The 21774-nt window shown below is 49.4% G+C and overlaps 1 long non-coding RNA gene across 1 annotated transcript; it reads right to left on the bottom strand.

Moving 5' to 3' along the window:
* Positions 1-1986: 1986 nt before the first annotated feature.
* LOC121160166 lies at positions 1987-18258 on the bottom strand. The gene is made up of 2 exons (XR_005884507.1): positions 18033-18258; positions 1987-2168 (listed from the first exon to the last, which is right to left on the bottom strand). It is a non-coding gene; the product is annotated as an uncharacterized LOC121160166 (long non-coding RNA).
* Between the last annotated feature and the right edge of the window lie 3516 nt (positions 18259-21774).

Below are 21774 nucleotides of genomic sequence, written 5' to 3' on the forward strand. Positions count from 1 at the left end.
CATGCACCTCAAGCCGCTGGCCCCTGCTGCTCTTGGGGAAGGCATGCTTTTCCATCAGCAACCCTCCCCACCACACCCCTTGCCTACAGATACCTGCCATCCACTCCAGGGCCATACCAGCTGGCTAGCACCCAGCCACATCCAGCATGCCCACCCTGCCACCATGCCCACCCTGCCACCCCACTTGTTGCTGCAGAGCCACGCCGGCTAGGGCAGCATCCATCACATCCCCAGCCCACCTGTTCATTGCAACACCTCAAGGCCAGCTCCGCTGAAGCCTGCCCACACAAAGCAGGTTTGCGTACTGTCCCATTTGCTGCTGCAAGGCCAGGTCCTGCTGCCCTTCACTAGGCATGAACCCTAGCCTGCCAGCACCACAGCTCATCTGCTGCTCCAGGGCAGGATGGGATCGCCCAGTGGCCATGCTCCCTCAGCAGGCAGCACTACCACCTGCTGCTCTAGCACCTGGCCCGTTTTGTCAAGACACTCTGGGCCCCAGGCTGGCATGCTCTGTCATTCCTCCTGGCACTTCAGGACCAGGCTCACTCCCCCAGGGACTGCCATGCTTCTAATATTCTAGGCAGCCAGGCACAGGACAACTGGACTGGAAACCCCTATGCCTTTAGCCTACCCACCCAGTTGTGCCATGAGCTGCTCCAAGACCAGGTGGGCTCTGCCAATACTTGCCAAGTTCCTAATGTCCACCTGTCCCACCACCACTCCCAGCTGCTTGAGGACCATTCCACGCTGGCCGGTGCATCTGCCACCCTCCATCCACCCCAGGGCCAGGCTGGCCCATAGAACACCCCTCTCTTTCCCAGCTTGCCTCTAAGTTGCTATAGGGCCAGGCAGGCTCAGCTGTTGCCCACCATGACTCTAGCTCACCCATGCCACTCTCCCACCCACTGCTCCAGGACTTGCAGAAAGTTCACCTAGCTCCAGGGCCAGGGGTGCTCGGCCAGAGAGCCCAGCACCCAAGCCATCTGCTGGCTGCTCCAGAGCCAGGCCCAGGATGTCAGATCACCCTGTGTCCCAAGCCCACCCACTACCTGCTTCATTGCCAAGCTGGCTCCACTGACACCCCTGCACCCACAGCACTATCATTGTTCAGTTCATGGCCAGCCCGACTCTCCCGGGCCCCCTCCCCACTGCACTCCTACCCTGTCCACCCTGCCACCCTGCCAGCTGCTCCAGGATCGGGTGGGCTAGCCCAGTGACCCAGCATCTTCAGCAGGCCACTCACTGACCTGCCCTTCCAGCACCAGGACCACTTGTCCTGTGTCCACTGCATACCTTGCACATCCATTCCACAGCACCTTTCCCACTCCGGGGACAGGCCAGTTCAGTCGGTGACCCCCTTGCCCACAGTACAATAACCCTTGTCCCCAGGACCAGGCTCCCAAGCCCAGGCAAGCCAGCTCATCTAGCCAGCTTGCCCTGCCACCACACACACTGTTCCAGGGCTGGGCTGGCTGGCTCTGGTAGTACCTCCTGAGTCCCAGCTGGCCTGCCAACCATTAGTGCCAGGCAGGCTCAGCCAGTGCCCACAGTCACCACCTGGCAGCTGGCTGCTCCAGGACCACATTGACTGGGCTGGTACATCCAGCTCGTAGGCCTTCCATAGCCAGGCTGGCTGTGCCTGTGCCTCCTGGGCCCACAGCCTTATCACCATCCTCTCCAGAGCCAGTTTGCCAGCCTCCTCATACCCAAACCATCTTGCCTGCCACTCCAGGTCCAGGAGGGCTCCGCCAGTTCCCCCAGCACCCACAGACGCTGGCTGCCCATGGCTCCATCTTCCAAGGCTTGGTCTTGCTCCCCTCCCTGCAGTGCAGCACTTAAGTGTTCCAGAGTTGCTTCCTGCTTCTTCTGGATTGGGCTGCAGTCTTCATACGGCAAAACTAGGACTTGAGATAATATGATGGTTCTTCATAGAGTCATCAAAAGATGCTGTTACTTGGAAGTGTAACTGTGTCAGAGCTTCATCTGTTCACATTCCATCCTTCTGACTCCGGCAACTCTGGCTTGAAAATCCTATGCTTTTCCTACATGTCTGTGCTGCATCTCTTGCAAGACTGTGCGTTTCTCTTCAGCCTGGGCTCTAAGGGGGCATGAAGGAGAGTGGTACGTGACAGAGTGCCACTTCAGGTTCCACGTGCAGAGAGGCATCCCTGGAAAAGAGTTATTTGACAAGTGAGCAGATAACATTACATAAGAAGGCAAAGTGTGGCATCTCTATGTCCAAACCAAAGATGGACTCCCAATCAAACTTTTGGCCATATCTGGACAATGGTATGCTGAATTGTCTGACATTGTATGTACCGGCGATGTTGGGACACACTTCACTAACAGACTAAGGGACTTATGACTGCTAATGAAGGGCTATCCTATTGTAATAAAATGAGGAAAATCAGTCAGCGGGTAGGAATTTGAGGAGGGGGAAGGGAAATCCCAGACCCTACAGAATTGTACTATGAAACTTAAAATTTTTTAAAAAGCCCAACTCTTACTTATATGCCAAATGATTTTAACAATGTTAAATGTCTGCTTCCTAGATTAAAATGACAGCTGTATTTCTAAAAATTTCACTTTGTTAAAACACTGCAAAAATTATTTTATGTTTATATGTAAATATGCAAAAAACTGAATTGAATTTAAATTAAAATAGGAATCTCCTTGACCAACCTGAAAAGTTCTTAGGAAGAACACAAAGCTTCACTGTTTGGACTGTCCTGAGTACTAACCATCTAGCATGCAGGCCGCGGTGCAACGAATGGCAACACCTTTCACTCTCTGAACAAAGATGCCCTCACAAAACCCCAGTGAATGACCCTGACCTGTGAATGATACCACTGCATTAAACCACTACTCTCACAAGCCACTGTCACCTATGTCCAGTAAACTGTCCCCTAGATCCATAGCCAGGCTCCCATTTGATCTCATACACTTTCTGTACTTCAAGTCTTTTTATTTTTCAAGATGTATTTATTTTTATTTCAAAGCCAGATTTACAGAGAGAAGGAGAGGCAGAGAGAAAGATCTTCCATCCACTGGTTCACTCTCAGAATGACCTCAATGGCAGGAGCTGAGCTGATCTGAACCCAGCAGCCAAGAGCCTCTTCTGGGTCTCCCGTTCAGGTGCAGGGTCCCAAGGCCTTGAGCCAACCTGCTCTGCTTTCCCAGGCCACAAGCAGGGAGCTCGAAGGGAGGTGGAGCAGCCAGGATGCAAACTGGTGCCCATATGGGATCCAGATGCGTGCAAAGCAAGGACTTGAGTAGGTTACCGTGGCCAGACCAATGTTCTTCATGTCCTGTTATCTCTCACCTGGCCTTACATTTCTGTCTTGTGATTCCCATCTGCTCATTCTACACCAAAAGCAAAATGAACTTTCTATTCTGCAGAGATTATTTCTGTTCAATCAATAATTAGTGCATACAGAGTGTACACCCGGCCTGCTCTAAAACTAGATCACAGCCTCCCCCTCAATCAAGCATGAACAATTTAGTCACCCACAGCAATTTTCAGTGCTTCATTTTCCATTTTATATACTAAGTTTCTGCACAAGATATTCTTTTTTTAATGTTTATTTTCATTGGAAAGTCAGATACAGAAAGGAGGAGAGGCAGAGAAGATCTTCTGTCTGTTAATTAACTCCCCAAGCGGCTGCAACAGCCAGAGCTGCGCCAATCTGAAGCCAGGAGCAGCTTCTGGGTCTCCCACGCATGTGCAGGGTCCCAAGGCTTTGGGCTGCCTTCCACTGCTTTCTCAGGCCACAAGCAGGGAGCTGGATGGAAAGCAGGGCTGCCTGGATCAGAACCAGTGCCCATAAGGAATCCTGGTGTATGCAAGGTGAGGATTTTACTCACTAGGCTACCACACTGGGCCCAAGATATTCTTTTAACAAAATTATATACAGCATTTTTAAAAGTCTGCAAATCCATTTGCAGGGTTAAATCTAAATTATTAAAATGATCTTTATATCTAACTCTAACCAATACCATGCCATTAACAGCCCAACGTCAGGCTGGTGCCATAGCCTAGCGGCTAAAATCCTCATCTTGTACACGCTGGGATCCCGCACAGGTGCTGGTTCTAATCCCAGCAGCCCTGCTTTCCACCCAGCTCCCAGCTTGTGAACTGGGAAAGCAGTTGAGGACGGCCTAAAATCTTGGGATACTGTACCCATGTGGGAGACCCGGAAGAAGCTCCTGCCTACTGGCTTCGGATGAGTACAGCTCCAGCTGTTGCAGCTGCTTGGGGAATGAATCAGTGGATGGAAGACTTTCCTGTCTCTCTTCCTCTCTGTATATCTGACTTTACAAAAAATAAATCTTAAAAAATAAAAACAGACTAATGTATTTATCCATCTTCTTCCATCCATCTTCCAAGTAAACTCCAGAACTAGCTGACATTCCCTCTTACCTCTGGCAAGTCGCCACTCAAGCTGCCAGCTCCTCCTGATAAACCCCCTCAGCAACAACTCCCTTTCCCAAGTCTATCCACCTGTCAGTTGGCACCCAGCACTCTTAGCTCTGCTGAACCCAGACACCTTCTCGGACTCCCACCCCTCTGACAGGATTAACTGTTTCTGCCACTGTAGACATTAACGGGAGATGTGCTGAGTTCAAAGACTTACACAGAGAGGGAGAAGCAGAGTTGGTTCACTCCCCATTACTTCATCTAGGTCTCCCACAGGGCAGAAGGGGCCCAGGTCCTCAGGCTATCTCACCAGTAGCAAGGAGCTGGATCAGACGTGGACTTATGGGAGGTGAATGGGCACCATGTGGACTGCCAACATCACGGCCACATCTGTACCTGCTAGGTCACAATGCCAGCTTCTTCCTTCCAATTGTAGTTCCATAAAATAAAACACTCACAATAAAAAGTGCTTGGATACTTGGAGTGCAAATTTTCACAAAGCAGAATACTCATACTTGGAAAAATACAAGCAGTATTCAGAGAAATAAATGTTTCAGGCACTGGTTTTGTGATGTAGCAGGTAAAACTGCAGCCCACAGATACTGGTTTGAATTCCAGCTTTTTGATTCAACTTCCTGCCAATGCACCTGGGAAAACAGAAGGATGTGCCCACGTCCTTGGGTCCCAGCATCCGAGTGGAAGACAGGAAATTCCTGGCTCCTGCCTTCAGCCTTGTCACTGCAGCCACTTGGGGCATGAACCAGCAGCCGGAAGACCTCTCTAGCTCTGCCTTTCAGATAAATCAAGTAAATCTTAGGGGAAAAAGAAATAAAAAACCTCTAAATAAATAAAAAAAAATTGTCCCACAGATAGGCCGACTTAAGATGGCACTATGCCCTAAGCCAATCTACAAATTCAAAAACAATTTCTATAAAAGTCCCCATTTGTAGAGATCAACACTCTGATCTTAAAGCTACCCATGATATGGTCTAGGCAGACAGCCTGTTGAGGGTCAGTTGAAGCTGCACATCCCCCACCTGCATAATACCATTTGCCCCCTTGAGCGTCTCAGCCTCTCATATACCCACTGCTCTCTCACTTCACACGGACAAACCCCGAGAAGCAATCTCTCCCTGACCTTTCACGTTCTGGCTCACTCACCCTGAACATGACACTCATTTGTCTGTGTTCCTCACCATCTGAATAAACGTTACCACTTGTCCAAGCCGTGTTGGTACCTGTGCTTAAAATGCTTTTAAAGTAAGGGGCAAGAACTTAGAAAATAAATATTTGGCAGAAACCTAGACCACAACATCCAGAATAGCCCCTCCCACATTCTGAAAAACAGCAACACAGGAGAAGAATTCACAATTCTCCATTTCAAAACTCACTCACAGCAATGTGACTCAGACTGTGCAGTACTGGCACAAGGAGAGACAAGAACATGAGCAGAGCAGGATTCAGAATCTAGACATGATGCCACAAAGCTAAAGTCAAATGATTTTTGATCGGGTTGGTATGGTGACACAATGGGTTACGCATGCGAGCATTCCCATATAGTGCCAGTTTGAGTTTGAGTCTCCACTGCTCAACTTCAAAACAACAGAAGATGGCCCATGTTCTTGAAGCACTGCACCCACATGGGAAACCTGGCTCCTGGCTTCAGCCAGGCCCTGACATGGCGGCTGTGGCCATTTGAGGAGTGAATCAGAGAATGGAAGACCTCTCTCAGTCTCTCCCCATCTTTCTTGGAATTCATTAAAATAAATCCTTTTTTAAAAATGATTTCTAACAAGGTGTTACTAGATTGTTCAGGGGAACAAAAATTCTCCAACATTGTTTCTGTGACAATTATATCACCATCTGTGGTAAAAATAATGTTGGCTCTTTACGTCAAACTAAAAGCAAAAAGTAATGCAACATGAACAAAGACCAAAACATACACTAGGTATTATAAAAGTGTTAGAAGCAAGTATAGCAGCATACCTTCATAAGTACTCTTTTTTTTTAAGATTTACTTATTTTTATTGGAAACAGATTTACAGAGAGAAGAGACAGAGAAAGATCTTCCACCTGTTGGTTCACTCCCCAAAGAGCTGCAGTGGCCAGAACCTAGCCAAGCCAGGGGCTTCTTCCCGGTCTCCACAAGGGTCCAGGGGCCCAAGGCTTTAGACAGTCCTCTACTGCTAGAGCTGGACGGGAAGTGGAGCAGCCAGGATAAGAACCAATGACCACACGGGATCCTGGTGCATGCAAGGTGAGTACTTCAGCCACGAGGCTACCGCACCAGACAGTTTTCTAAGAAAAATATACAAATGGCCAATAAGCACAAGAAAAGATGCTCAGTATTAACAGTCATCAGGGAAGTGTAAACCAAGATCACATTCAGATGCCACTAACTCCTTAGGACAGCTGCAATCAGAAAGACGGACAGCAAGTGTCAGCAGGGAAGGAGACAAACTGGAGCCTCATTTACTGCTGGAAGGAACGAATGGAAAAACGCTGTGGTCACTTTTAGAAATGGGCATTTCCTTAAATAATCAGATACAATGACTATATGCTCCAGTAATTCCACTCTGATAACAGGTTCACAAAAACACAGGGCTGGGGCCACAGCATGTTAGGCTAAGCTTCCACCTGCAGTGCTGGCATCTCGTTGGGTTGCCAGTTCCAGTCTTGGCTGGTCCACATTTACTAAGCCAGCTCCCTGCTGTGGCCTGGGAAAGCAGCAAAAAATGGTCCAAAGCCTGGGCCCCTGCACCCACATGAGACCTGGAAGAAGCTTCTGGCGACTAGCTTCAGATCAGCTCAGCTCCAGCCAATACAGCCTCTTGTGAACAGGTGACCCAGCAGACAGAAAATTCTTACTTTTTCTCTCTGGTTTTTCGATCAAAACATTTTTTTAAAAAACTACACAAATTGAAGCAGTATTCATAAGAGTCAAACTGTGAAAACACCTAATGATTTTATCAATTAATAAAATATAATCTTCAACAATATTATTGGCTGTAAGAAGGAATAACTTCCTGTATTTATACAACATAGATGAACTTTATAATATGCTGCTGAGCATTTCTCCATTCTTGAGAAAAGTCCAGAGTAGAGAAATTTAAAAAAGAAGAAAAAGAGAAGGGCTTGGTTTGTAAAAGAACAATTGGTCCTGGCACAGTGGCTCAATTGGTTAATCCTTCCCTGACAAGCACTACGATACCATATGTGCTGTGGCAGTTCCCAGGCTGCTTCACCTCCCATCCAGCTCCCTGCTTGCAACCTGGGAAAGCAGCAGAGAGTGGTCCAAAGGCTTGGGATCCTGCACCCACCTGGGAGACGGGGCTCCTGATGGGCTCTGCTACGGCAGTTGTGGCCATTTGGGAAGTGAATCAGTGGATGGAAGATCTTTTTGTCTCTCTGTAAATCTGATCTGCCATTTAAAAAAAGCAGCAGCAGCAAAAGTGTTAACTTTGCTAAATGTGAGCATGCTACCATGGTCATATTGTGGTGGTCATTTATGTTTGGTGCATGTCAAAGTACTAAGGGATAAAGTGTTACATTACCAACTTACTTTCAAATGTGTCAACAAAAAAGAAAACTAAGCCAATATGACAGACACTAATTAATAATTAGTGAATTAAAAGGATACTAGGTTGGCTTTGTGGCTTAGCAAGTAAAGCCTGCCTATTAGGCCTGTATCCCATGTGGTGCCAGCTGATGTCCTAACTGCTCTACTTCCCATCCAATTCCCCATAAGTGGCTTGAGAAAAACAGCAGAGGATGCCTCAGGTGTTTCAGTCCCCCACTCATGTGGGAAACCCGGAAGAGGCTCCTGACCTGAGACCAGCCCACCTCTGGATGCTGTGGCCATACGGAGAGCAAACCAGGAGGCAGAAGATTTCTCTCCCTATCCACCTCATTTTCAAATAAACAAGTAAATAAATAACTAAACTTTAAAAATAGACTTTCTGAATATAGTTATACCAGATTCATATGTTTCAAATGAGTTTTCCAAAATTCTTTCATAAATTAATACACTTAGGGGATAGAAAAACACCTTTTAATCAAACACTTAAAATCTCTGAATGAAAAATGAATGCAAACTAATAAAAGGAATCACAGCATTTGAAAACAACTACCTAGGAACCAGCGTTGTGGTGCACTGGGTTAAGCTGTCATCTGCAGGACTGGCATCTTACAGGCTCCAGTTCAAATCCCACTTGCCTCGCTTGTAATCTAGCTCCCTTGTCATTACCAAGGCAGCTCATTGCCCAGGAAAGCACCCATGGGGAGCACCCAGCTAGAGGTCCTGGCCTGGGGTCCAACTGTCAAAGCCATTTGGGGAGTAAACCATCAAACCAAAGACTTCTCTCTTTCTCTTCATTCTAAGTCTTTAGAAAATAAAACATCACTTGTCATTTCCTATGTATTTAGGCAAATTATATACTTACAAATACGTGAATTCAAACGAAAAATGAATTCTTACACAATAATTCCAAGAATAATTTCTTATAAGTGAAAAATGGTAAACTTGCAATGGAAGAGCTGTGGTAGATAGTATCTTTGATTTCTTGGTTAAGGTGCTAACAACCAGCAATCAGCGGTCCAATCGGTACCAGATAATTTCTGACATGATGCACCAAAATGTTTTTGTAGAACTAATAAGATGAGACAAACAAACGAGGTGGTGATGACTCAATTGACTATCCTCCCCTTGCAAGTGCTAGTATCCCCATATTGCACTGGTTTGTGTCCCAGCTGCTGCACTTCCCATCCAGCTCCCTGCTTGTGGCCTGGGAAAGCAGCAGGATGGCCCAAAGCCTTAGAACCCTGCACCACGTGTGGGAGACATGGAAGAAGCTCAGCTCTGGCCATTGCAGCCACTTCTGGAGTGACCCAGTGGACAGAAGATCTTCTTCTCTGTCTCTCCTCTCTGTAAATCTGCCTTTCCAGTAAAAATAACTCTTAACAACAAAAAGGTGGAAGAGGCGGAGGAGGACAACAAGGAGGAGGAAGAAGCTGGAGGCAGGAGAGCTAGATGTTAAATTCAAATAACCGCACCTGTGGCATTACACCTACATTAACATTCCAAACACTACTTCAAACACATTATCATGGACTGATTTCACCTTTCTAAAACTGCTCTAACACATGGGGCCAGGGCTGTGGCGTTGTAGGCTGGACCTCTGCCTCTGGTGCTGGCATCCTCTGCCTCTGGTGCTGGTCCAAGTCCTGACTGCTGCACTCTGCATCCAGCTCACACTTCCCATCCAGCTCCCTGCTTATGGCCTGGGGAAGCAGTAGAGGATGACCCAAAGCCTTGGGCCCCTACATCAGAAACGCTCCTGGCGCCTGGCTTCAGGTAGGCTCAGCCCTGGCCATTGTAGAGTGAACTCTACAATGCAGAGTGGAAACACTCTGTCTCTCCTTTTCTCTGTAGATCTGCATTTCCAACAAAAACAAATAAATAGATAAATCTTAAAAAAAAAAAACAGCAGTATTCCAAATACCTTAACTATAGGAAGGGTAAATCCAAAATTGCAATGACGGAAACATACATTTCTGGGTCTAGATTTTTTTACTTCCACTTCACTCAATAGGAAGTTAAAAATATTGAGCAACCAACAATTTAAGGATAACCACTCCCTAGCAATCAGAACAGAAGAGGGTTTAAGGTACAAAACATGGAAAACCTGGAAATAAGGTGGTGTTCCTTAAAGGGGGGGGGGCTGCGATCATGATCATGTCAATGCAGTAACAAAACGCTATGTGTGCAGCTTTCGGGCTAATTTCAATTTGTTATAACTATGTCTAAAATCAAAAGCTCTTCCTTTTTCACCATGCTCATTTCCACAGAGTTCTTTTTCTCTTCCAGGAAAATGCACTTGTACCACTAGCCTTTCCCTTTCCTCTTTTTTTTTTTTTTTAAATTGAGAAGTAGCTATTTTTTTCCTTAAGATTTATTTATTCTATTGGAAAGACAGACCAGATTTACAGAAAGAAAGAGAGACAGAAAGATCTTCCAGCCACTGGTCCAATCCAAAGCCTGGAGCCTCTTCTGGTCTCCCAAGCAGGTGTAAGGTCCCAAGCACCTGGGCCACATCTACTGCTTTCTCACTCAAGTAGCCAGGACAGGAACCAGCATCTAAACAGGATCCTAACATCCACAAGGGGAGGATTTAGCCAGTGAGATTGCACCCGGTCCAAAATAAGTCTTTTTAAAAAAATATTAACTTATTTATTTGAAAAACAAAGTTACAGAGGCACACAGAGAAAGGGAGATCTTCCATCTGTTGTTGCATTCCCAAAATGGCCATGGTTGGATCAGGCTCGAGTTGGGAGCCCAAGGCTTTCTCTGGGTTTTCCATGTGCGTGCAGCCCCCTTTGCTGTCTTCCCTGGCACATTAACAAGGAGCTCAGCTGGACTGGAAGTAGAGCAGCTCAGACACGAACCAGTACACAGATCTGGATATCGTACTGCAGGTGGCAGCATCATTATCTATGCCACAACGCTGGTCCCTCCAGCGTGCTTTCCAATTGCGATTCTCCTGATAATCTTTCTCTTACTTAACACGCAGACCTTGGCGCTGCAAGACCTACTCTGTGCTCAGAGCAGTTAACAGCATCCAGCGCTGAGCTGTCAAACTTGCCAGAAGCCACCTTCCATCAGCTTCCCACTGCACGAATCAGTTGCAGTCTTCAATCACCGTTACTCTATCTGCAACCACAAACACTCTAGCAGATGCAAGCTTCTTCATGTATTCTTACACTGTTCATCGCTCAGTCCTTTCCTCAATCATGCTGACAAACTTTCTTCCCTGTTACCACTAGGCTTGGAATTTTATATCCATTCCACTTGGTAAATGAGTCTTCTTCCTTCACTCAATTCTAGCCTAGCTACCAATACAAGGCTTAAATCTTTTAAATTTTATTTTTATTGGAAAGTCAGATATATAGAGAAGAGGAGATTCAGAGAGAAAGATCTTCCATCTGGTGATTCACTCTCCCAAGTTGCCACAAGGGCTGGAGCTGTGCCAATACAAGGGACTTCTTCCAAGTCTCCCAAGTGGATGCAGAGTTCCAGGGCTTTGGGCCATCCTCCACCACTTTCCCAGGCCACAAGCAGGGAGCTGGTTGGGAAGCAGGGCTGCCAGGATTAGAACTGGTGTCCATATGGGATCCCAGCATGTGTAAGGCGAGGACTTCAGCCACTAGGCTACCATGCCAGTCCCCAGACTTAAATCTTAATCCAGGCCTAGCAATTCCACCCCCAGCTCCACAGTGGACAGGCTAAGCCTCCACCTGTGGCATCGCCTGAAGTCCTGGCTGCTCCAATGGAGCCTGGGAAAAGCAGCAGAGGGTGGCCCAAGACCTAGAAGAAGCTCCTGGTCCCAGTGTCAGACCAGCCCAACTCTGGATGTTGACATCTGGAAAGTGAACTACTGGATGGAAGATCTTTGTCTCTCTCTGTCTCTCCTCCTCTCTGGTAATTCTGCCTTTCAAACAATGAATAAATCTTATATAAAAAAAGATTTATTTATTTTTATTGGAAAGTCAGATATACGAAGAAATGGAGAGACAAAGAGAAAGGTCTTGTGTTTGCTGGCTCACTCCCCAAGTGGCCGCAATTCCCAGAAATGAGCTGATCTGAAGCCAGGAGATTTCTCTGGGTCTCCCACATTGGTCAGGGTTCCAAAACTTTGGGCTGTACAGAACTGCTTCCCCAGACCACAGCCAGGATGCTGGATAGGAATCAGGGCTGCCAGGACACAAACTGATTCAAATATGGGATCCCGGCACCTTCAAGCAAGGACTTTAGACACTAGGCTACTGCACTGGACCCAAATAAATAAATCTTTTTCAATTTTATTTTTTTTAATAATGATTACAGGTTCATCATGGTGTGAAGGAGCTAGGTTTGGGGGAAATTGGGTGAATTCACTGATTCCAAATTTGTTATTTCTTCTTGTTCCTGGGGGAAGGGGAGAGGCAAATGGGGGAACCACGCATGCCTTTCCACACTTCCAGTACCCAGGGATGAGGAACTGCCACCTCACATCACCCCCGAGTCTCCATGTGTACATATTCCGAGGGTTCTGGCCAACTGGTTTGGATAGTTCTGAAACGCTGCCCTTTTCACCGATCCAAGGATGCCGCCACTCTCCCCATGTCCATTAAAAACAACAACAAAATAAACTACCAATTCTTCCTCCAAAACCGTTTCCCCACTGTCTAAGGAAAAAAGATCAACACCAGTGAGCCTGGCTTCTGTCGCCCGTGTGGTGCGTCATCCGGGTTTTGCACCATCATCGCTCCATAATAGACTAATTGCTCAGGGCAGTGGAAAATACTGACTTTATCACATCTTTCTGCAATCTTAACAGTGATGACAGTAACAGAAGGGAAACTGCTGACTGGGAGATTTTATGTTCCTTTTCAGAAAGATTGCAGAGGGCCCAGTTTTGTGGTACAGCCAGTCCAGTTACCACTCAGGACACTCAGCAGTCCATATGGGAGTGCCACTTTGACTCCTTCCATGCTCTTCTTGCTTCCCACCCAGTTTTCTTCTACTGTTTCTGGAAAGACAGCACCCACATACCTGGGTCCCTGCCACACACCAGGGTGATCCCGCTGGAGTTCCTGGCTCCTGGCTTCAACCTGACCCAGCTTTAACAGCCATTTGGGAATAAATCAGTGGATGGAAGGTTCCTCTTCCTGTCATTTATTTACTGTGTTGCTCTCCTTCTCAAGTAATAAAACTCCTTTAAAAACAAACATTCCTCTTTCACTCCTGGGCAGGCATTTGCTCAGTGTAGCCACAGTGTTTGGAAACCTGAATCCCATGAGGTGTCTGGGTTTAACCTCCTGGGAGGAAGGAGCTGGTAGCTCAAGTATTTGGAGTGCTGGCTGCTCGCTGCTCCAGCCCTGGTTGCTGCAGACATAGAGGGAACTGAACCAGTGGATCATCTAGATGGCTGCCTCTCTCTCTACCTTTCCAATAAATATAGTGTTTTAAACATTTGCTTTGGGCCCAGTGCCGTAGGCCTAGCAGATCAAGTCCTCACCTTACAAGTACCAGGATCCCACATGGCCACTGGTTCTAATCCTGGTAGCCCCGCTTCCCATCCAGCTCCCTGCTTGTGGTCTGGGAAAGTGGTGGAGGACAGTCTAAAGCCTTGGGACACTGCGCCTGCATGGGAGACCTGGAAGAGGCTCCTGGCTCCTGGCTTCAGATCGGCGCAGCTCTGGCTGTTGGGGCCATCTGGGCCCCAACAGTAAGTGAACCAAATGTAAGTCTCTGTAAGTCCTGTGCACCTGATCTGCCTTCTCCCGTCCCCTAGCAAAAGGACAAAAGGTAAGTCGTTGAGGAAATAATACAGATACTACCGCAAAGAATTGAGTTCGTGAGTTCGTGCCAGTAAATCCTTTAATGAGCAAGGTGAGATTTTTCTTTAAATCACCTTGCTTCAGTTTTTGCTCCCCAAAGAACTCCAGAACACTGCTACAAATAATCCCCCATAAAATTTCTTTCACAAAAAGGAAACACACAGAAAATGAAGGAGATGAAGGATTTACTGAAGATCTATTAATTTAACACATTTTCTGTCAAGCAAAGCAAGTGGCCTTAGAACTATTGTTAAGGAAACAATAAACACTTAAAGAAGAGGTTTTGCTTACAAGAAGAAACTGACCAGAGGAAAGCACCATGGCAGTAAACAACACTGCTTCACAGCTTCTCAACCATGCAGGAAGTGTTCATGAAAGGTTGTTTAAAAGTTCAACACTGCAAACTGGACAAGGCTGGGTAATGGCGGCCCCAGGGCTTGCTCTAGTGCCCTTTACTTTGAAGGTTAGTAGGTGGGGTGGGAGCACTCACAAAGCAAGCCCATCTACTCTGCTGTGACAACAACTGACTTAGGTGGCCACTTGCCTGGGGACGTCCTGCCAAGCCAGCCAGCACTGCAGCAAAGCTACCTGGACAAGGGGAGAGCCAACTCCAAGCCTCAACAGTGTGGACTGCAGCCTCCACTAAGAACTGATCATGCTCCTGTGAGACTTAAACAACAGGACACCACTTAACCCCGCCCAGCATCTTTACAAAGGCCATATAAGGTCAGGCGCTTTCAATAAGGGAATAAAATACTCTTCTATACATTACATAAACCATGCTACACTTCACACAAGCCTTCTCCCTTAACACCCCCCTTTAAACATGAAGGAAACAGTAAGGAAAAAATAATAGTTACCCACTTTCCTGAAAACAAATATTTTAAAACATAGTGGTGTTGTCATTCCCTTAGAATGAGTTCCCACAAGTCATGGTGCCAACAAATTAACTTAGAAATGTTTACTTTGGCAAGACAAAGAGTAGTATTTCAGGATTATTTTACTTAAAAATATTAAAGAAACAATTCTGCATAAACCTCTCCAGTCCCACTATCCGCACAGCACAATTATGCTTTTCCAAGTTCCTCAACTGGGATGCCACGAGTCCACGTACCACAGAACAACCTCCAGTCACACGCTAAGTATATCAAATTTAAACGGGAAAATGGGTGAGGAGTGGGAACAGACAAAAGGGTAAAACTAAAGATGAAAAATTTAGGGAATTATAAGCAACATGTTCATTTGTGTGTTATATAGGGTACTTCACGGTCTATATTAAACCAATGTTCAAAATCCAGCTTCTAGGCATCCAAATCTTAAAAAACAAAATCCACAAAACCATTTCCAGATTGTGGCATAAAAATGAAGTATATTTCAAATAGAGTTCTACAGAACAGATCACAAGCCCAATCAAAGAAGTACACAGGGACCATGCTCGGGATTACCTATCCTGGGTCAGCCGAGTCCAGGTGCCAGAGTAACGGGAGCACCTGACCAGAAAGAGAGGGAGTGAGCCCCCGCTTCACGGGCCTTTTAAAGGGGCTTGTGAGGGGAGTGGTTACACAACCATGCAATACTGTCCCCGCTCAGTTGATACATGAGTCACAGGTGGGCAGGAGCGAATACCTACCTGTGGTGGGTTAAGGAGTTAACTAGCACTCATTGGGATGGAACAGAAGCTGGGCTTGTAGCTAAAAAGACTAATTGGACCCATCTGCGTCCAACCTCCTGGTCGAATCAGGACGTGGGGGGAAGAGGATACCGGAGAGGTGAAGGAGCCATCACTGGCTGCACTCCACAACAGTTTGATGTGGCCTACATTTAACCGCAGACGTAGCAGTCAGAAACTGCATCCCACCTTGGATATTGAAGAAACAGCCAGACTAAAGTTCACTTATTTTGAGTAATGTCACTAAAAGCGTACCATTGGTCTTTTCAAAACAATAAAAATATGTAACTGAAGAGCACTGAAGTGAACCTCTAACTGGATAAACGCAACACAGATGAAACTACAGTTTAGGAAAAACCTCAGCGCTTCACACCTGGTCCACAGGAGCTGATCTGGAGAGGAAGAGTCAAGGGATGGCTCCTAAGAGCATGCCAACCAGGTCCTCACAGACTTGCTCATCCTTTGCAAGTCAAACTCAGCAAATAGGAACCGAAATCCCACAGAGGTGCTAAACCAGCTCCTACCTGTCCTCTCTCTGCCTGTCTTGGACTCTGCTAATGCAGGGTACTGGCTAGAAAAGATTCCCAAATTCCCACAACCAGAAGCTGACTGCACTCCTTTACAGAGGCCTAGGGGGTCTGAACTTGAATGAGCCTTCCCTGGTACAGCAGCATCATTTGAAAGCACCGGTACCAGGGGCAAGAAAAACACTTTTGACCTTGAGCAAGTCACTCAACCTTGTTGACCATTAACCACCACCCGACAAGGAGTAAAAGAATCTAATTCCCTTACCTTAATTAGGGACATGTGTAAAAAAGTTTACAACTACAATTAACTTTGAAAAACCCAGTTACTCTGCAATCATTGCAATTCTGAAACCTGCCACCCTCTGTTTCTTATACAAGGAATTCAATGATGTGTTTTTTCATTTCATGTTTGAATAACACTTCCTAAACTATAATAAACTCATAGATAGATAAAACTTTAACACTGGGGCTCCTTTTCTCGTCCCAGGGAAGAATCCTTCGGGTGGCAGCGGTGGGGCAGACACCATCCTGAGGGGAAAAGCTGCAGCTCAGCCTTCCACCGAAGCCTGGCCTGGGGGGACAGGCCAGCGCGTCCACCAGCTCGCGCTGCATACAAACACCACCCTGTACCCCACCAACACGTACCAGCATTACGAGAGGAATGAAAGACGGATGGACGGACGGAAGGAAAGAAGGAAGGAAGACCACCAGCCCCGAGGACAGAAGTGGAGCAGGCCTTGCAGGACAGCGTGAATCGAGGCACCTGTGCCCACTATACCCAGAGACCACACTGAGTGCCAGGCATCAGGCTTTCCTCTCATCCCTGCACCAAGGACTCCAGCCTTCCCAGACAACACAAAGGCCCAAGACATGGCCTGCCCTCGTGGCTCCCAGGCCCAGGGCAAAGCCACCACCTGCACTTCCCCATCCCAAACAGAGCACCAAGCCGCCACCTGTCTCCTGGAACCCGTGCCTAGGGCCAAGCTACTTCATGCCTTTCATGGACCACGTCAATGGACCAAGCTGCCACCAGCTCTCCCAAACAAAGCACAAAGGGTCAAGACACGGCCTCGCCTCGTGGCTCCCAGGCCCAGGGCAAAGCCACCACCTGCACTTCCCCATCCCAAACAGAGGACCAAGCCGCCACCTGCCTCCTGGACTCAGCACCTTGGGAAAAGCCCTAGGTGCAGGACAAGCACCTCCTACCCTCCTAGACCCCCTAGACCCCGTGCAGATGGCCAAGCCCCAACCTCGCCTCCTGCAACCCAAACTGAGTGGTAAGACACCGGCCACCTCCCCTCCTGCACCCCTGCGATGGCCAAGCTACTGCTTACCCTTGAGCCCTCAAGAACATGGCAAGCCGCCAGCTGCCCTTAACGACCCCAATGGAGGCCCAAGGTGAGGCCTGCGCTCACAGACACCGCCAAGGACCAAGATACCACCTGCCCTCAAGGACCCCGTGCCAATGACCACTCCGCTGGAGGCCTTCCCGTACCACACGCCGAGGGCCAAGCCGAGGCCAGCCCTCCTGGACCCCCGTACCCAAGGCCAAACAGAAGCCAGCCGTCCCGGACTCCGCACCCAGGGCCAAACCGAGACCAGCCTTCCTGGACCACGCACCAAAAGCAAACCACCGCCTCCCCACCTGGATGGACACAGTGCTGATGGCTAAGCCGCTGCCTAACCTTCCAACACCTCGCCGCCTGGCCTCCAGGAACCCACACTCAGGGTAAGCCGCGGCCCACCCTCCTAAACGCCGCACCAAGGCAAGCGGCCACCTCCCCCTGCACGCCTGCTGAAGGCCAAGCCGCCCCCTCCCCAGCTGGACCCGCACCCAAGGCCAAGCCGCCCCCTCCCCAGCTGGACCCGCACCCAAGGACAAGCCGCCCCCTCCCCAGCTGGACCCGCACCCACGGACAAGCCGCCCCCTCCCCAGCTGGACCCGCACCCAAGGACAAGGCACCACCTGCACTCCTGGACACACACTAGGGCCAAGCCGCCCCCTCCCCTTCCCGCACCCCTGTACCTCGGGGGGTCTTACCTTGTAGATGTCCCTTTGGGTCTGTGGACTCCTCCAGCGACGCCCAAAGACCAGGCACTCTGGGGGCGGCACCAACTCCACCTCGTGCACGCCGGGCCCACGTCCACCATGGCGCCCACCGCGAGGCCCTCCCCCGGCGGGGTGCAGGTGGACAGCGGGTGGGACGAGGGCTAGCCGGAGTCCATGAGCCCTGTCACGTCCACTCACGGGGCCCGCGGCGCGTCTTTCAGCAGAACTGCTCCCCACGGGGAGTCCAGCCATGCGTCCTCTTCCTCTGCTGCTTCTTCACTGACTGAGGGTGCGGGGCCGCAGCACCTCACAGGAAGTGACCGTGCGGCCAATCCCTCCGCGTCAGCACCACGCAGGATTCCTCCGCCGTCGGGGACCCTTTTCTTCCTCCTCCTGGACCCATGGCGGCTATGCCTGCCCTCCTCGCCAGGGTGAGTTCTGCTGGACGGGGCCTGGGGCTCCTTGCAGCGCTGGGGCCTGGGGGCGCGAGGGAGGAGATGCAAGTGCTTCCCCAGCAAGGAGGACCATGGAGGGCCCCAGGGGGCAGAGGTGATGCTTCTGGAGAGGAGGGCTCCCCCTCACCTCCACCAGCACCACCTCCCCTGGGTATCTTGATGGACATCCGAGCTGCTCCACCTATTGTGGGCAAAAAAAAAAAAACAGCTTGATTGATTGATTGATTTTTTGCAAAGCAGATTGGAATATGGATGGTGGAGATAGACGTTTCTATTCACTCTTTCACTCTCCAAATAGCCAAAATGAACCAGGAGGTTTTCTTGGTCCCCCAAGCGAGTGCAGCTCCCTGCCTGTGGCCTGGGAAAGCTGTTGAGGACAGCCCAAAGCCACCGGCATAGGAGACCTGAAAGAATCTCCTGGCTCCTGGCTTTGGATTGGCTCAGTTCCTTCCATTGCAATCACTGGAGGAGTAAATCAGCAGACAGAAATCCCCTTCTCTGTCCTTCCTCTTCTCGGTAATCTGACTTTCCAATAAAAATAAATAAAATCTTTTTAAAATAAAAAGACAGATGCACCGTCTTTTACTCTCTCATAGATCTCCAGCTAATGTGAAGATATAATTATTCTCTCTCATGGTGTTAGCTTGAATCAATGGAGACCATACACGATATTTTAAATGTGTGGACAGTCCTCTTAATATAGCCCTTTTAATGCCATTGTTAGCTGCTGGCAACAATGAAATATATACTTCATTAGTATGTCAAAAACACACTTATGAATGTAATATATTCATGAATACATAATGAAGCAGATTTATTTTGATTGCCCCCATGATGCTAGCAATGCTACACTCGTGGCCTAGTGTGGCAGCATGCCACAGGTATGGACTACCCAGAGCCCACAGGCTCCTGGCCTGTGTTCCATGATGGATGCAGTATCGTGCCCCAGTCTTCCTAGAATGTGTCAGAGACTTGGGCTACCAAAGGCATCAGTTGGGTCACTCTGGCCTCAGGTCTCTGGACTAGTGTAATGGCATGCTGGACCCCACCTGGGGCCCCTGGGATGCCTGCTCTGAGCCCAGCAATGTGGGAGGCCACAAGAGCAGACCCATAGGATCCCTGCAGTGGGGATTCTAGCAGCCCGCTCCCAACAGCACGTGGTGGCAGGCCTTGGTTGTTACCTGTTTTAGAATCCAATGGAGGGGCTCCAGAACTGCCTGCTCCCAGCCTGGCACTGCATTCCTCTGGGAATATCCTGCTTTGGGACCCTGCAGTGAAGCACCTGATGTGCCAGCATAGACTACAGGAGTGGCCTGCCTTAGGTCCATGCCTGGGGTCCCAGGCTTGCTTCCACCCTGCCTGGGAGTAACCTGCCCTAGAGGCCATGCATGTGCTGGTGTGGAACCCCAGGGCAGCCTATGCCAACCCAGCAGCAGGAGCAGCTCGCCTTAGGGGCCATGTGTAGGGGCCCAGCCCACATGTCCACAGCCCTGCCTGCCCACTGTGTACTCTCTGAAGTGGCCGTCACAAGGGCCCAAGTGTGGACCCCAGGCCTGCTTGCCACCAGTACTGCCTGCCCTCAGTCCAGTCACAAGAGCTGCCAGCCTTAGGGTCGGTGTGTGGAACAACAGGCTGGCCTGTCCTCAGGTTAAAACAAGAGTTTGGGCTGGCCCCTGTGTGTTGGCAAATCCAGCAGGACCCAGCCCTGCTTGCAACAGTGTGGAAGAGGCATTTTAGGGACTTCATGTGGGCTCTCTAATCACACATCCACCAGGCCCAGCCTAGGGAATGGGTCAACCTGGGGGCCCACGAATGGGGTTAGGGTTAGACCTGGGGAGTAGTCAAATTTGGGGCACGTTGGTGAGTGCTGTAAGATCAGCTGTGGGAATTGCAGCCCACACATGGGGCTCCTAGAAGTTCCTCTAGTTTGTCCAGCATGGGAATGCCCACCTTAGTGAGCCTGCGCGGGTACAAAGGAGGGCCTGCCCCAGTACAACTGTGAGTCTGAACCCCTTCGTAGTGCCCCTAGCACTTCTTCCCTTGGACCCGAACTACGGCTGATCACCTTTAGGGCTCCTGTGTGGATGCCCAGTCAGGTCAATCCCATCTGAATTATTCGAGTGTAGGGCCCTTTCCTGACGTCCCTAGCAATACCTCCACTTGGCCCAGACTAGGGAGCTGTTCAGCTTAGGGCCCCTCCTAGGAAGCAGAGGAAGGACCATCATCAACCCAGCCCTGAGAGTTCGGGCCCTAACATAAGGCCCCAATAGCAGTTCCTTCCCTCGGCTTGTCCTGGAGAGAGGTCCACCTTTTTGGATGCCCAGGCAGGAGTGTCCCATGCTGACCGAGGGAGTAAGGATCCCTCTTTTGGTGTCACTGACAATTTCCCTCGTCAGCACAAGCCTGGATGAGGCCCACTTAGGGATACGGTGTGGGGGTACAAGCAGATCAGCTAGAATCAGCTAGGGTCAGCAGGACAGCTAGAGGAGTTTGGAGTCCATTTTTGAGTTCCTGGCAAATCCTCTCCTCAACAAGGCCTGCGGGAATGCCCCTTTAGAGACCCTTTGTGGGTACCCAGGTAGGCCTGTGCCTTACACAGCCAGGGGAGCTTGGTGCCCTGTTTCGGAGCCCCAAGCCATCCTGCTCTTGGGCTGGTCTGAAGAGAGGCTCCTTTACACCACATTTTTGGAGTGCCCAGGCAGACCTGTCCCAGGCTGGTCAAGGGAGAGTTTGGGTCCCTCTTGTAGGGCTCCTAGAAATTGCTTCTCTCTGCCTGGCAGGAGAAGGGACCTACCTAAGACCCTGTTTGGGGTGCCCAAGCAGGTCTGCCTCTAGCACAGCTGGAGAGGTTTGGGGTCCTCTTTTTGGGCTGCTAGCAATTCCTTCCCCCGGCCTGGCCTGGAGAGAGGCCCTTTGGGGCTGTTTGAATGCCAAACCAGGCCTGTCTAATGCTGGTCAAGGGAGTTTAGGGCCCACTTGCAGGGCCACCTAGCAATTCCTTCCCCCGGCCTGGACTGGGATGAGCCCTGCCTAAGTCCACTTTCAGGGTGCCCAGGCAAACCTGTCCCAGGCTGGCCAAGGGAGTTTCAGGCCTACTTGCAGAGCCCCCTAGCAGTTCCTCACCTCAGCCATGCCAGATAATCCCAGCTTAAGGCTCATTTGGGGTACCCAGGCAGGTCTACCCCTAGTATAGCCAGGAGAGTTTGGGGCACATTTACAGGGCCCTTAGCAATATCTGCCCTTGGCAAGGCCTAGGGTAAGACTCATTTTAAGGCCCC

The sequence above is a fragment of the Ochotona curzoniae genome, unplaced genomic scaffold, assembly GCF_017591425.1.
Source record: "Ochotona curzoniae isolate NIBS_2020 unplaced genomic scaffold, NIBS_Ocur_1.0 contig_437, whole genome shotgun sequence".
Classification (NCBI taxonomy): domain Eukaryota; kingdom Metazoa; phylum Chordata; class Mammalia; order Lagomorpha; family Ochotonidae; genus Ochotona; species Ochotona curzoniae.